This window comes from Quercus suber, unplaced genomic scaffold (assembly GCF_002906115.3).
Source record: "Quercus suber isolate HL8 unplaced genomic scaffold, Cork oak 2.0 scaffold_72, whole genome shotgun sequence".
NCBI lineage: Eukaryota > Viridiplantae > Streptophyta > Magnoliopsida > Fagales > Fagaceae > Quercus > Quercus suber.
The window spans coordinates 647,231-664,069 of NW_027069537.1; the positions used below are offsets into that span (position 1 = coordinate 647,231).

The 16,839-nt window shown below is 32.7% G+C and overlaps 2 non-coding genes across 2 annotated transcripts; both read right to left on the bottom strand.

Annotated features, from left to right (window-relative positions):
* Positions 1 to 341: 341 nt before the first annotated feature.
* LOC112028564 (small nucleolar RNA snoR8a) lies at positions 342 to 446 on the bottom strand. Its single transcript, XR_002884647.1, has one exon. It is a non-coding gene; the product is annotated as a small nucleolar RNA snoR8a (small nucleolar RNA).
* A 93-nt stretch (positions 447 to 539) lies between these two features.
* LOC136067441 (small nucleolar RNA snoR126) lies at positions 540 to 653 on the bottom strand. The gene has a single exon (XR_010628927.1). It is a non-coding gene; the product is annotated as a small nucleolar RNA snoR126 (small nucleolar RNA).
* Positions 654 to 16,839: the final 16,186 nt, after the last annotated feature.

The following is a 16,839-nucleotide window of genomic DNA, read 5'->3' on the forward strand; positions in this document are numbered from 1 at the left end:
CACTGCATCCCCCCCAGCCAATATATATGACACTAAAAATATAGACTAATGCAAACCCATACTTGAAAGAGCAAATCAACCTGAACAACAACATCCGATTATACCAACATAAATTGAATCACGTTAGCTTTTCCTAAAATATTATTAAATCCTTGAACAATACACATCCAAAGAAGAAATAGACCATGAATATATAAATGTCTCCAGACAACTAAAATCTAACAAAAACCATAGTAGAGAAAACTGGATATTACAGGTTACATTCGAGACCAAAACAAAACAAATCAAATTTAATAACAAATATTATTAACACATAAAAACTATGGCAGTAAGAGTTGGAGAGGGCTCAGATTCTATGGGTGTTAATAAGAGTCTGTCATACTCATACCCAATTTCATATAATTGAGCATTCAGTACGAGGAATTTTTTATAATCATCGCCACCTCCAATCCAATCCCAAATTTAAAAAAAAAAAAAAAAAAAAAAAAAAAAAAAAAACAAAAAACACAAACATAAACACAACGAATTGAAACATAAAAAAGGCTCAGACACGCATAAAAGAAGTCATCAGAGAGCAATATAATTGCTCTGGTCCAATACTAAAAACAGTACATAATATCAGAATCGAGAAATGTTGTTCGTCATCACAGCCTCATAATTCCTCAAAATAATGAATAAAAAAATCAATAAGCTCTACAAGAATCAAATTGGAGTCAAAGCAAACAGAGAAAAGAAAAAAGACAAGGCTGAAACTAAGAGGTCGATAACTTAGACTTCATAGAGTTCTCTTCTATCAGTTTGGATCTATGAAACGAAACCCTAATTCGAAGAGAGAATTTTATAGCTTAAATGGAAGTTTATGTTAAATGACATTATTATCCCTCACTTTTTCATTGGTATCGTTAAAGGTTTGGGTCTTAAGGCCCGAAGCTTCGGTGCTGCTTGAGTATGCGCGACAGACCCATTGCAGTAATTGCCTTGGCTCAGTTTTTAAATCATGTGGGTCTAAATTTATGGGCCTGTACTTTTCTTTGGTGGAGAAAAGTTAGAATATGGTAAACTGGGTGGGCCTGGACTTGAATATCTGTTAAACTCCAACTACCTCACCAACCTTAAAAAAAAAAAAAAAAACTTTACAAACAATTCAATTATAATTTTTAAAGTGAATTTTAGTTAACTTAATTGAATTTTTTTTTTTATAATTGAATAAGAGATTTGAGATTTAATTTCCACCTACGCTAAAAATCAATTGATATTTTTGTCTGATGATAAAACTTTTGATAGTTGAATAAAATATTTGAGATTTAATTCTTACATACATTAAAAATCGATTAGTATCTTTGTCTGATGATGAAGAGTTATTATTAAGAACGAACGACATAAATTGAAACTCTTTAAAAAATAATAATAATAATAATTTTTAGGATATCTTACCTAAAATTCCCATACATTTCCCTAAAATTATGGAATAAGTATAGATCCCTTTGAAATAAAATAAGAAGCCAGAAGAAGAAGAAGATTGATTATACATGTTATTCGAGAAATATAATAAAAATTCCCATTTCAAGTTGTAGTTTGTAGGTAATCATGAGTTGCCGCAGGGCTTCATACCAGATTATTTGAGAAGAAAAATAAAACTCATTGGGTTTCGTTTAAAACACGACATGATCTACTTACGGAAAAGATATGATTGACATATTCCTTTTTTTTTTTTCTTTATTAAATTATTATTTTTTAAATAATGATTGACATTTTTCAAACGATTACAAAATGTCAAGCTTCCACCTTCAATCACATTCTCTTTTTATATTATGCTCCCCATTTGTCCTTGCCATACTTCCTCCTTTTCTCTACACCCAAAAAACGGAAAAAAAAAAAATGCACTATTTTAATTAGTTGCAATTTTGCACTACCCTATATATGTAAAATGAAAATGCTAAAGATATAAGCTCTTTTACAAAATTTTAACAAATGGTTGATGTGATAAGTGGTTATTAGTAAGTAAAAAAATGATATTAGTAATACACTTAAATAAAAATCAGTTAGAATTGACCATATCAATAGTTTGTAAAATGTAGTTAAATAATTTATGATTGTAGCATTAATCTAAATAAAAATGATCAATTTCCTTAACTTGACTTAATTACAATCACAACCTTCCTTGCAATTGACTCCAGAAAACCTTTGCTGTTGTTTTAACCCTCAAGCCAACGGTCTATACTTATCTATCTAGGTGATCGGTTGTCATAGCTTCAACCTCAATGCACAATTCTCATATTGGATTTGACTAAAATGGTAATGATTTTGGCAATATGTTTAGGAAGGAAACAGACTGATGCCTTTCTTCGATAAACATCATCATGAACATTTTGATTTCAAGGTCTGATATGATTTTTCTGTTTACCTACTCCAAAGAATGGTTTTTTAAGCCGATCCAACACGTTATAAATTTTTGAAATATTGAAACGTCTCTATTGTACCACTTAATTGGGTTCCCTTGTGAGTTATGATGCATGCATATATATATGACATGTTGTCATTATCAAAGTTCACGTATTCTGTGACTATATGTGCAGAAAGCAATAAATTTACGTATATGTATAATCAATTCAATCAAATGCAGGAAAGAACCTCTCGGCCAACCATATCAATGTTTCAACTTTCAAGAAATGCATGTATATAAAAACATTTCACGGGAAATAGACTATATATATTGCTTGTCTTTCTTGTTGATGTGTCACTATACGACCTTAAAAGGCATGGATAATTATGCAAGGATGTGTAATATCGTGTTCACTAAATTAGTTATTGAGTGCATCATCCACCCTTACCTAACTAATAACGTACTATTTAATTTGTCAACCCATGTAAATTAATTTTATGTACACGCTAATAACTCGTCCACCAAATTATTGGGTATTAGCTTCAACAATTTGCTCTTCTTTTTAGTTTTTCTACTCTTTCATAATCTGCTATCTTGAATATTTTGTTTAAAAGCAAACAAGCCAGCTTAATTCCTCTACACGTTTTCCTTGCTTTACCCTTTAGGTACATCTGCGGTTGGAGAGTGCAATGTACATGAAAACAGCTATTTAACCCATCTCTTCCACTCTCCCAAAAGTTTGAAAAAAAAATTTCTTCATTTCAAAGATGAGTCACAGAAAGGTTCATTCACAAGGAAGCATTCCCTTTTCATGGGAGGACAAGCCTGGGATCTGCAAGGTTAACACAGAGTGCCCTACTGATATAAGAGTAAGACTACATGCCCTCAAACTAAAATCATCACAATCACCACCTATTCCATATATTTCAGATAGTACCACTACTGCTAAGGTCTCGGCTCAAGGCATTAAGATCCCTCTTCCACCATGCCCACAACTACAACCTCCTCGCAGAAGCAATTCAATTAAGGGACACAGATGGCAGGAAGACCCTTTTCTTGTGGCCTACAAGGAGTGCACCAAAAGTGCTGTGGAAAGTGGTAAGGCCCCTAGTGCAAGTAAGAAGGTTGTTGAGTCCAGACTAAGGAAGACAAAATCCATTTTTTCCTGCAAGAATTCATGTGAAGTTCAAGGAGATAATACTTTGAAGTTCTCTAAGCTCCCTCCTCTTCCTACGGAAAAATTTGGTGTGTCAAGGCAAGAGAGACAAGAATTACATAGAGAATTACTTCAGGAACTCTAATGTACTCTTTTTTGGTTAAATAGGTAAAATTATCAACTTGGGCGTTAAATTTTACATTTGATTTTTTTTTTTTTTTTTGAGAAAAAAAATGTTAGATTTTTTTTTTTTTTGATAAGAAAAAAAAAATGTTAGATTTGATTTAGTATTACATATGTGATTATAATGACAAGTGGGACGAATGCTTTATTAATTTTTCTTCCTTAAATAAAGAATATATGTTTGGTTTTTTGAAACCTAATGTATAGACAAGAAGTTGTATTTAAGTTTTACTTTTACTCTATTAGTAATTGTTCTCTCACATTTATTGAGGCACACTCTGAATACACATTACTCATAATTTTGTACCTAATATCCACATATTTTATAATTGTTCACATTTAAAACGTGAAATAAGTGGTGTGTACTAATAATATGTAATAACAAGTGTGAGAGAATCTATATCTTTACTTTATATATGTGTGTGTGTGTATAGTGGTCAGAATTAAGTTATATTTGATATACATTTAAAAAAAAATTACACAACCTAATAATTTTTTTTATTGAACTAATATTTTAAAATTTTCATAGTTGAATTACACATTTTTTATATTTTTAATATGCACTTTGAATTTCATGTCTTTTAGATGATATTTTGATAATTAAAAAAAAAAATTAACTCATTTTTATGCATGATTTTAAAATATAAAAAACTTAAAACTTAAACATTTTATATATGAGATAACTATTAATTTATGATTATTTTGAAATTTTGCATGCAAGAATTATATAAGAAAAAAAAAATCTCAAAATACACATCCAATAAAAATTAGCCCAAAGTTATATTGTGTATAATTTGAACTCAACTCACTTGTATACGTATGCATATAAATTTTATATACCAAGGGAGGAGAAGGTTAATTTGAACCAAGGATGTAACTATGCTTGGACTAGGGGGCAATGGCCCCCACTAGCCAAATGAGGAAAAGCAAAATATAAAATATATAAAGCTTGGTTTTGAATTTTCATGCTCCATTTTTGTTCAATATTTCTATGCTTTCACAAAAAGTACACTTTCTTTATTCAAATTTATATTAAATTTTGATTCTTTTTGCGAGTTTTTGTCTGGGTTTTAGATGATTTGTGAAATTTATCTTAAAGTATTAGTATATGATAATTGCAGCTAAGTGTTTGATGAAGTTCTCCAAAGAAGTTTGGGATAAACACACACACACACACACACACACACACATATATATATATATTCTTTTATAAGTAGCTTGGATAGAAAAACATGGTTGTCTTTGGGTTAATCTAAAGGTACAATATGAAAGTTTAGGCTATAACAATTCTTTAAGCATTTGAGTTTGAGTGTATCTCGCCCCCTCACTCAAAATCCTAGCTTTGTCACTGATTTGAACTCATTTTTAGATTATTTTTTAAAGTTAAAATTCCACTCATAAAGATGGTTTTTAATTATTAGATAGACACCAAATATGACTTTACGTAAATTTATATTATTATTTAATTATCTCCAAACTAACGTAATTATTTCAATAAAGGTTTTGAGGTATATATATGATATTTTTGAACTTTAAAAGACATTGATAAATTATGGAAGATTTACTTTCTATTTTTCGATTAATTTTGACTCATAAGAAAGATAATAGGGTATTGATGATAATTATTATATAAAAGAAGTATATCATTGAGAAATATATAAAATAAAATTATAAAAAATAATAAAATAAAATAATTAGATGATGTTGGGAGGGTAGGCAAAATTAAAAAGTCTTAAAGCACTAATATTTTGTTTTAGGCTGGCTAAGCCTTGGCTTTGCCTGTGTGTGTGTGAACACACCAAACAACATAAATAGAAATTCGGGAAAATGAAAAGACAATGGAAGTGAAGTTGATGTTTTATTTATTTATTTATCTTTTGCATATTTATATTAAGGGTCCGATTAATGTATGACCTAAGAGCATCTCCAACAGAGGCTGTATCGGTTTTTTGTTGTTGTTCACGCTCCAACTAGTTCGGTATACACAAACTTTTCTAAATTCTTTTTGAAGTTGCTACAGTACTTCTCTAAATCTAGAGAACACTGTAGCAACTCCAAACTATTATTTTATCTTAAAAAAAAAAACTCAGCTGAATAACAAAAATATTCTTTCTCTTCCCTCCTCTCTTCTTTGTTAATCTGTCTCTCTCTCAAACAGTAACATAATCAAAACACAAAACAATAACAGATCAAAAACAGGGAAAAATAAAAATTAATTAGAACAAGAAATCTAAAATCTAAACAAAAACAACCGATCAAGAGCATGAAAGCCTATCTAAGCTCCATTGTAACAACAAAGTGAAAAAAAAAAAGAAAAAAGAAAAAAAAAAAGAAAAAGAAAAAGATAGACGAAGGCCATGTTGGCGTGTGTGTGTGTGTGTGTGTGTGTGTGTGTGTGTGTGTGTGTGTGTGTGTGTGTGTGTGTGTGTGTGTGTGTGTGTGTGAAGTGAGCTGAAGAGGAAAGAAAATAAAAGTAGAAATAGAAGTCAAAAGATCATGCTAGAGAGTGTTCTAGAATCAAGTAGAAATAAAATAAAAAAAAAAAAAAGTAAAAAAAGAGATATATAACTTGAGAAAGAAAGAGTGAGAAAGAGCTGGAGAGAGTGAGATTTGGAATGAACTAGAAAAATAAAAAGAAGGGTAGGTAGAGATAAGTGGGATACGTGTGTGGTGAAGAAAAAATCAAAAGAAAAAAAAGAAAAAAAGAAACATATGGATGTAATTAAGAAAGGAAAAATAATATTAAAAAATGGCAATTAAGAAATGCTAACACAATATTTTCAGCATAAATTTTAAGTAATAGATTGTTATTAATTAATATTGGTGAGTAAAAAAATAATTTCAGTAGTAGGTTCAAATTAGAACTAGTAACAACTTTCAACATAAATTTTGTTGTGAAAATATTGCGTAAAATGTTGTGAACATAACACTTCTCATTGAAAAATATAGTTGTTAAAAAAAGAATAAATGATGATTAAAAAAAGAATAAACAATGAAGGAAGAAATAATATTTAAATGAGATAGAAAATGGGATAGAGAATCTGTTGAAAAGTGTATTTGAAAAAGTGAGTATGTAAAAATTAAATGTTACTGTTCATTTTCCAAATAGTACAAAATTTTTGAGAAGTTGCTAAAGATACCCTAAGGGCACACATTAAACTATCTATTTTTGGAAACATTTTCTCGAAAATTGAAAAAGCCTTCAACACTTTTTCAATTTCTGATAAAATTTTTTCCAAAAATAAAAATTATTGTGTGCCCTTAGAGCACACGTTAGCAAAACCCTTGTATTAATGTGAGTTTGTAGTATTTATTTTCCATTTTATCTTTTGTTGAGGTCGTTGTGCCCTCTGCCACGTGTCATGTAAATGGACTTATGATCTCTGGACCTGGGTTCGAAATGGGACTTGAGCCCACCACTCTCTTTTACACCTAAGAATGGTGCATTTTGAGTGCCCGCACAAAAGCTATTACTTATGGAACACTATCATCATGAAATAATATTTAACAAATAGTGGATTACACAACAACTTTAAAGATTGAGGATTTTAGAAGGAAATGATCCTTTCTTGATTGACATGTTGATTGACCAAATTGTGAGTAACCTCTTTCTCAAAAACATGGGATTAAAGTAATGTTATGAGCATTTTCATTATTGCTACACTTTAGCCATCTCTCTCTCTCTCTCTCTCTCTCTCTCTCACGAAACAATTTTGAAAATAAAAAATTACTTTAGGAGTGCAATAATTCTGTACTCCTTCCTCTTAAATAAATAACAAGTCATACAATAAATTTAATTATGAAACTCACTCTTACGTGTGATGAAAGATAGTACAATATACATTATTGTATGGTCAAAATATTGTATAATTTACTCTCAAGTTTCTTTGTAAATTTTCTAGAAGAGAATGGTTAGAAATTAAGGTGAATCACATTGTAATTCATAATTTCATTCCATTAACCCTAAATTTTATGCCTATATTTAGATTGAAAAAAAATAATCATTTTATATCTTTAATTAAGTCATTTGGCATAGTCGGGAAAAAATTGAAAATTATTGTTGTAATTTTTTTTCAAATAATTTTGTGAGAGCTAAAAAAAATGTTATTTGTGAGAACTTAAGTCACTCCATTACAAATAGTTAAATCACATTCCAAAAAGGTTACTTGCATGGGGTGACTTGTTGTCGCAAGCCATCACAATTAATGGGGTCACTAAAAAAATTATTTTGTGGGGGTCCTTCATGAAAAAGTATAATAATAAGTGCAAGTGTTCGATTTCGTTACCAACTCCATCATTTGACTCTCTAAATTATGGAAAAGATCTTGATCACGCCTTGAAATATGTGTGTATGTGTGTCTCTTTATTGTTTATTAATTTTTATTTAAATGATTTCAATTTTAAAGGAGTTGTCACACCGACCATTGGCTTTCTATGATGTGATTGAGCTTTACGTAGTTATATCTATTTGATTTTACTTCCTAATTTAAGCTAAGAAGAAACCTATGGATTCCTAACCTAAACTACAATTTAAGTTAATGTCTCATGAATATCGCGGTATTAGATTTTCAAAAACAATCAAATGAACGAATTAAAATTTCAAAAACAATCAAATTAACTTCGGTGATGGTTTTGAAAAATATGGATAATGATAGAAAAAGTTTAAAGCTTGTGAAGGGCATTGTCATTGGATGGAAAATATTTGAAACTTTATTCAAGATTTTTTTTGAGTTATTTGAAAATTTGAAATAATTTTTTCTTTTTGAGGTTGGCTGCCAGGGGCTTGACTCTTTTGGGCTTTCTCACTTTTTAATCCAAGGGAAAGTATCACAAGAGATAGAGATAAGCCTAAAGCTAACAAAACTTCACGAAGGTTTTTATTTACATGTTGAAATATTGGGCAAGTTTAAGTTATGAGATGAGTGATTTATAAGGCTCAAAATTTCCTTCCTATCTTCTCTTTTTTCACATTTCTTTACTTCACTTCGGTGTCCTTGTCACGCTTTGCCCTCTTTGTGCTTGTCCTCTATTTGCACATTGATCATTTGTGTCAATTTCTCTTACTAGACTCGTCATGTGCCATGTGCGATAAGATTTATTTTTTATTTTTTATTTTTAAGTTTAGTAAAATAATGTTTAAAAAAAAATAAAGAGAGTATTCTAATTTTTATGATTTTTCTCTACATAAGAATTGATAAAAATTAGAAAGCCTAAAACTTAGGATCTTTTTTAAAAATAGTAAATTTCTTTTAAACTAGTTTAAATTTTTTTTTTAGCTGAGAACTCCACACTCCACAAGAATTTATATTTNTAAAGATCTTGATCACGCCTTGAAATATGTGTGTATGTGTGTCTCTTTATTGTTTATTAATTTTTATTTAAATGATTTCAATTTTAAAGGAGTTGTCACACCGACCATTGGCTTTCTATGATGTGATTGAGCTTTACGTAGTTATATCTATTTGATTTTACTTCCTAATTTAAGCTAAGAAGAAACCTATGGATTCCTAACCTAAACTACAATTTAAGTTAATGTCTCATGAATATCGCGGTATTAGATTTTCAAAAACAATCAAATGAACGAATTAAAATTTCAAAAACAATCAAATTAACTTCGGTGATGGTTTTGAAAAATATGGATAATGATAGAAAAAGTTTAAAGCTTGTGAAGGGCATTGTCATTGGATGGAAAATATTTGAAACTTTATTCAAGATTTTTTTTGAGTTATTTGAAAATTTGAAATAATTTTTTCTTTTTGAGGTTGGCTGCCAGGGGCTTGACTCTTTTGGGCTTTCTCACTTTTTAATCCAAGGGAAAGTATCACAAGAGATAGAGATAAGCCTAAAGCTAACAAAACTTCACGAAGGTTTTTATTTACATGTTGAAATATTGGGCAAGTTTAAGTTATGAGATGAGTGATTTATAAGGCTCAAAATTTCCTTCCTATCTTCTCCTTTTTTCACATTTCTTTACTTCACTTCGGTGTCCTTGTCACGCTTTGCCCTCTTTGTGCTTGTCCTCTATTTGCACATTGATCATTTGTGTCAATTTCTCTTACTAGACTCGTCATGTGCCATGTGCGATAAGATTTATTTTTTATTTTTTATTTTTTAGTTTAGTAAAATAATGTTTAAAAAAAAATAAAGAGAGTATTCTAATTTTTATGATTTTTCTCTACATAAGAATTGATAAAAATTAGAAAGCCTAAAACTTAGGATCTTTTTTAAAAATAGTAAATTTCTTTTTAAACTAGTTTAAATTTTTTTTTTAGCTGAGACCTCCACACCCACAAGAATTTATATTTGTAGAGTGATCATCTCATCAAGAATATGCGTGGTACTAGTTTTGTTTTTAAATTTAAAATTATCAAACTAAAAGATAGGAGGTATTTTAAAGAATTTAATAATTTGTGTAAAGATATAATAACACACAAAATAATGAAACCCCAATAACTAATAAGGACTCCAAGATTCTTGTTTTTTTTTTTTTTTTTTCTTTTTTATTAGGTTCTCTTTATATTTATTTATCGTAAAGTTTACTTAGGAAACTTTTCTGGACTGTCAGATTCTTCTCTTTTTACACGTGTCCTAGCGTCTTTTCGGATGCTTCTCTAAAAAAAAAAAGATGCTACGTCTACAACATTACAACATTTTTACAAAAATCACAGGTGGTTAGTTGTTATTGGTTCAAATTTGAAACTAATACTACATTACTTTTTCCCCCAATAATAACTAGTACACCTGCCACTTAAGATTTGTTGTAAATTATTGTAAAATGTTAACATATCATTTCTCTAAAAAAAAAAAAAAAAAAAAAAACCGTCCTTTTGGATTTTTAAGCCTACTTGGTTCAAAGGTCTTCACCCGATTGGTTCATGGGCTTCTACCTCTTCGGCCGTTGAAATTTCTTGGACGAAATCTTTAAAGATTGAGAGTTGATACTTGGTGGGTCTTGAACCTTGACTAAAAGCTTTGGTCTTTCTTTTTTCTTTTTTTTTTGATAGGAAAAACTTTGGTCTTTATTGGGCTTGAGCCTTCATAAAAATCTTGGTCTTTGATAATAAGTTAAAACCCTAAACTTATTATGGCTAAATGTTGGACTTATTATTATTCATAACAATCAAGGTTCAAACAATGGCTATTTTAATCAGGTGGGCGGTGGGCCTAGGTGTTGGATTTAGGCTCACCCATAAGGCCGAAACAAACAAGGTTCAAATAACTACTCCCTCCATCTCAAATGTTAAATCTTGTTTAGAAAATCTAACTTTTTGAGAGAAATTTTTTATTTATTTATTTTTTTAGTAAGAATTCTACTCTAACTTAATCTAAGTATATGTGTGCGGAGCTCTCTCTTGAAAATTTGAACCTCGACTCTTGCCTCCCATATCGCACAGATACTTATACAAGTTTCTAAAATTACCCTTATCAATTTAAATTATAGTGGAAGAATAATATTGGCATTGACATTTTGAATAAAGTAAAATGGTAAGTTAAGAATTTTATTTATTGATTTTTCATAGAAATTTTATTTTGAGACATCCCAAAATAGAATTGAAGACCAACAATTTAGAATGAATAGAGTATGATGGACTCATGCGTTGACTTAGGCTTATCATAATTTAAACAATTGGGAAAAAAAAAAAGAAAAGAAATTATGCCATCCACATTATGGATTGGACTGACATAGGGAGGTGAAGGGCTTCTACATGTAGGCAGAAGGTGGGCCACAGGTTACTCACAAGGTTTTTTTTTTTTGATGGTGAAAGTTTAACCTCCATTAATTAATTGGTAATTTAAAATTATCAAATTGTCAATAATTTATAATAACTAATTTATCAGTCACCAATGTAGATTCTGAGAAAGTACTTTGTTTTAGTTTATTTTGGTATTTGGATGTAGGGATTTTTTTCATGTTAGGTAGACTCTATATAGAATTTATTTTTATTTTTCGTTTCTTTTGTTATGTTCTGATAGCTGAAAGGTACCAATTAAAGAATATCCAGTTGCCTGAAGTAATTTAATTTACTCATACGATTACAAGTTGCAGAAGATAGTGCAAAGGTCTTGCATTTAAAACACAAATATCTTCTTCTTTTTCTTTTTCTTTTTTATTTATTTATTATTATTTATACAAGATAAAAATTCTACTATAGCTAGTCTTATTTAAGTGTATATGTGCATAAAGTTTTATTTTGAAGATTTGAACCCTGCCCCTTATTCTCCCCACCCTCTACAAAAACTTTGTATTTATAGAGTAACTATCATGCTAAGAGTGCACGATAGTCTAATCATATTCTTAGTTCTCTGCTCTATAACTAACTAGTTTGTAATCCCATGGCCCATGCATATGCATGAATACATTTAAAGATATATAATAAGATGCATAATATGATTCATATATATATAATTTAAATATTATTGATAGTCATTTTTATATTTTGTTAACTCTTTACAAAATTTTGTAAGAATATTATTAGGTATAAAATGTAAATTGTCTATATATTTTTTTTAAAATTATTGTGAAGCACTTTTTTTTTCTTTTCTTTTTTTTACGATTTATTTATTCTAAACTTTTTGGTTTTTGTACTTAATAACTCACTTAGATGAATATTTAATGATGTGGTCCCTCATTTTATTCTAAAATTAAGAAATAAAACTATTTAAGATTAAATAATTTAGGACACATAGCGCAAAATTGGAATTCTACTTTGAGTTTCTCTCAGCTTCACCTATTATTATATATATAGATCTCTTAAATTTTAATAACTGATGATGTACAAATCATCAATCCTGTAGGTTTGTTCAGACGGAGTTGAATCCTCGTCAATTATTCCTGCAAACACAGAACAAAGACTCTCCTAAGGTGGTCACCAGTGTAGTGCCTACTACAACGTCTCCGATGCCAAAATTAGTATATGGAAACAAAATGAGAAAGTTATGAATATTAGAAATATCTATGTAAGAGTATTTTTGGGTGAATTTATGTACCTTCTTTGCCTCTGATGAGTGTGTATATATATAGCTTCATAGTTTCTACCCATTGGGGCCTTAATTGTGGCTTTAGGGCTTTTTTCGTAACGCCCTAGGGTCTATTAACACAGGTTTTAATGAGCCTCCAACGGTCTGCCAGCTAATTGGTAACTGTCTGAGGCATTGAATCCTCTTATTAATGACTCGCCTGCCTTTGTCCAAGCCATGCCAACGTGGACGTGTATATTTGATGAGCTCGTCCAAGGAAAGAGAGTTCGTCGGTCCCATCAATTGCCCCCCAGGTTCTGTGGTCGTCGTGACGTGTCACGACAACCATCAGAAGATGAAAGGTTTTCTACCTAGACATGGCTCTTGGGGTATCGTTCCACATTTAATGCGTAGTGGCGGCGCCACACACATCATGGCCACGTGGTGTGTTCTGACTGGTGGAATTAATGCCACATTTGTGTGACTCTTGGGTTTCCCACTGGATTTCAGTCTTTTGTGCCTAGTTTTTAAACTTCCTTTCTTTCTTCTTGCCGCTTCACTTTTTCCAACTCTTTCTCAATCATTGCTCTATGCTCCTTCTTCTCCGATCTGTTCCTACCTTGCAATTTTCTTTGCGCTTTTGCATTTTGTGGTTGCTTCCTTTGAGGTATGTTTCTTTTTTCCCTTTTCCTTCACTTTTTATGGCATAGATAGATTGGTTGGTTTATGATTTCTTTTCTATTTTAGGGCTTTTAGGATTTGTCTCTCTTTCTTTGTTCTTTTGGGTTTCCATGGTTAGTAGCTCTGAAGTTAGGATAGTTTGTCCTTCTATCTCATTCCTTTTTGCATGTTTGGGGGCCTCCCTAGGTGTTTCCCGCTCCTTCTCCCCTTTGATTGAGGATTTTGTTTTTTAGGGTAATAGTCTTAGTGTGGTGTTGGCTGAGTTGTTCCCATTATTGCGTCAGTCAGTAGATTGGTTCAAGAATTTAGCTAATGAGCGAAAAGCGATGTCAGAGGTGAGGTCTAGCGAGCTTGAGACGGGGTTGTCTTCTAGCGACGACCCTATGGAAGTGGAGGAGGATATCGTGGCTTCCAGCCCACAACAAATTAAGGCCTTCCATGCTCTTGGGGAGGTGTGTGGCCTGGACGCCAAGACGCTTTCTAGGTTTAGAGAGAGATTTCAATTCCCTGAGAGGGTTAGGGTTCGTCTTCCTCGTGGGGAGGAACAAGCTTGTCACTTCTCGCCTGGGGAGGTATGCTTCTACAACGCTGCTTTCTTGAGTAGGCTTAGATTCCTCGTCCACCCTTTTATCATGGAACTCCTAGGCCATTTAGATATTGCTCACGGGTAACTTATGCCCAATTCATGGAGGATAGTAGTAAGTTGTATAGAGATATGGCTATTTGCTACTGAGGGAGATATGATTAAGGTGGACGAGCTTGTTTATTTGTATCATTTCAAGGAGTCCAAGGAACATGGGTACTACGAACTAGTGCCTTGGGAGAGGAAGACTAGGATCATCAGGGACTTGCCCTCGTCATTCAGATACTGGAAGTCCCGATTCTTTTTTGTGTCTAGGGATGAATGGGAGACTCCCTCTAACAAGGTTTGGGGTGATCTCCCTAGGTTGCTCCGTTGGTGGAGAACCCCGAGTCTAGGTGCGTTGTTATTTCTACTAGTCCCTTGTCCTTCATTCTTTTGTGTACATTATGTCGTTACTAATTCTTTTGTTCGTTGTCTCGTGCAGTTAAGAGATAGCCCAAACTTAAGAGCAAGTACAAGCAACAGGTTAAGGCTGCTATTGAGTACGCGAAGTCAATAGACGATTTCGACGATTTGGTTAATCCTCGCACTTTGGCTTTGTACTGTCTTGGCTCAGAACCTTCTACTTATGTCTTGCACACTATTGAGATAAAGGAGAAGAAAAGTAAGCACTTTATTTAGTTTGTCATTGGTACTGCTCCCTTTTTTTTTCTTCTTTTTTTAACAAGTGTTTCCTTTTTGCAAAAATGACAACTAAATTTAACCAGGACATGTATGCAAAAATGAGGTCTAAGAAGAACGAGTCTCTGTCCAATCTCAGGAAGAGAACTGTGTGCGTTGTGGAGAAGGGGGTCTCCGTCACTCCAGCTACTCTCGGTACTGAAATGACTAGGACAGCTTCCCCAGCTACCTCAGTCGAAGAGATTACTCCCATCCAGAAGAAGCCACTTGTGGCTAACAAGGGGAAAGAAAAGGCTAATTCTCGCTTGTCCAATGTTTGGGACGATGCTAGCCTCGCGCTGATGAGGGCACAAGAGGTCTTATTTGCTGAGGATTTGAAGGTCTTCTCTGGCACGCCCTCCAACGAGGTTGTGGGTTGTCATATCCACAAACTCGTCCAGGTAATGTACTTGTGCAATTTTATCCTTTTCTTTCTATTCTTCTTGCATCGTCCTAAAAATTTTAATTCTTTTTTCAAGTACTGTAGGAGAGCAATCATATCTCCTTGGTGTACCTTACCCACGAGGCGAAGGTTGCGTCTGCAGTGTCCAGGGTGGAGTCTTTGGAGGAAGAGAACTCCAAACTGAAGAAGAACCTAATTGTTGCCATGGACGAGGCCAACACCATCAAAGAGAAGGTTAAGGCCTTGGGGGACGACCTCAGAGCTGAGCAGTAACTAACTCTAGAAAAGGATGAGCAGCTCTAGGTCGCGAAGGAGAAGATCAAGACCGTTGCTGCCAAGGTCGTTGAGGCTTTCTAGCAGAATAAAGAGTACAATACTGTGTTTTTCAGTTGGTACTATAAAGGATTTAAGCTTTTGAGGTGATACTTCGTCAAGCACCCCACCAGAGTGGATCTAGAGAACCTGGATCTGGAAAAGGTGGACAAAGAAATGGTAGCTAAGGAAGCCTCCTAGTCCACAGCTCCTAAGGGTGATGCCCTTGAGAGTGCTCCTCCACCTCCTACTGGTGATGACGCAGTTGCTGATGCCTGAACCTACTTGTGTCCGTCTACTTTTTCTTTGTAATTTTTTTTTTTTTTGTGTGCCCAGTGTGTTTAGAGCTTTTTTATTCTACTTTCAGAACAATGTTTTTATTCTAATTTAAGAACAATGTTTTTAGTCCAGTGTTTATAGGCTTTTAGTTATAATGTTTGAGACAATGCTAATTGCCCATTGTTTTAGGGCCTTCAATTATAATAGTAATTTTATACTTACTTGTTTTTTTTCTTCTGTCTTGCATGATACTTTGTGATTGCATATGATCCCTGTCTGCTTCGTTCCTTCAGTTATCATCATTTTTTTTTTGCGTCAGTAACTTGTATCCGTCTATGCGAGTTGTTGTTACTTAGTTAAAAGTTTTGTTGTGACTTACACCCATTGAAGGTATCTTGTCATTTTTGGCTTCGTCGATAGCATACATCCGTCTAGGTAGAATCTTGTTACTTAGCCAATTTTTTATGACTTACACCCATTGAAGGGATTTTGCCATTTTTGGCTTTGTCAGTAACTTACATATGTCTAGGCAGAATCTTGTTACTTAGCCAATTTTTTGTGACTTACACCCATTGAAGGGATCTTGTCATTTTTGGCTTCGTCAGTAACTTACATCCGTCTAGGAGAAATCTTCTTACTTAGCCAATTTTTTGTGACTTATACCTATTGAAAGGATCTTGTCATTTTTGGCTTCGTCGGTAACTTACATCCATCTAGGCCGAATCTTGTTACTTAGCCAATTTTCTTTTTTACACATGCATCACACTAGCTGAATAGTTCTTTTATTGCTTTATTTTAAATATGAATACATTCGTCCACTACACCTACTGATGGTATTGTTTCAAATGTTCGATATTCCATGGTCGTGGCAGTTTCCTCCTGCCCAACGTCTACAGGTGATAGCTACCTTGCCTGGAATAATGGGTGACTTTGTAGGGTCCTTCCCAGGTTGGACCGAGCTTCCCCTGAGTTAGGTTCTTGGTGGCAGGTGTGACTTTGCGTAGGACGAGGTCTCCAACATTAAGTCATCTGAGCTTCACTCTTTTGTTGTAGTACTCAGACATCTTCTGCTGGTACTCCGCCATCTTACGTGATGCTCCGTCTCTAGATTCGTCTAAACAGTCAAGGTTGACTCTCAGTTGAACGTCATTGCTGCCTTTGTGGAAAGCTTCTCGTCTCAA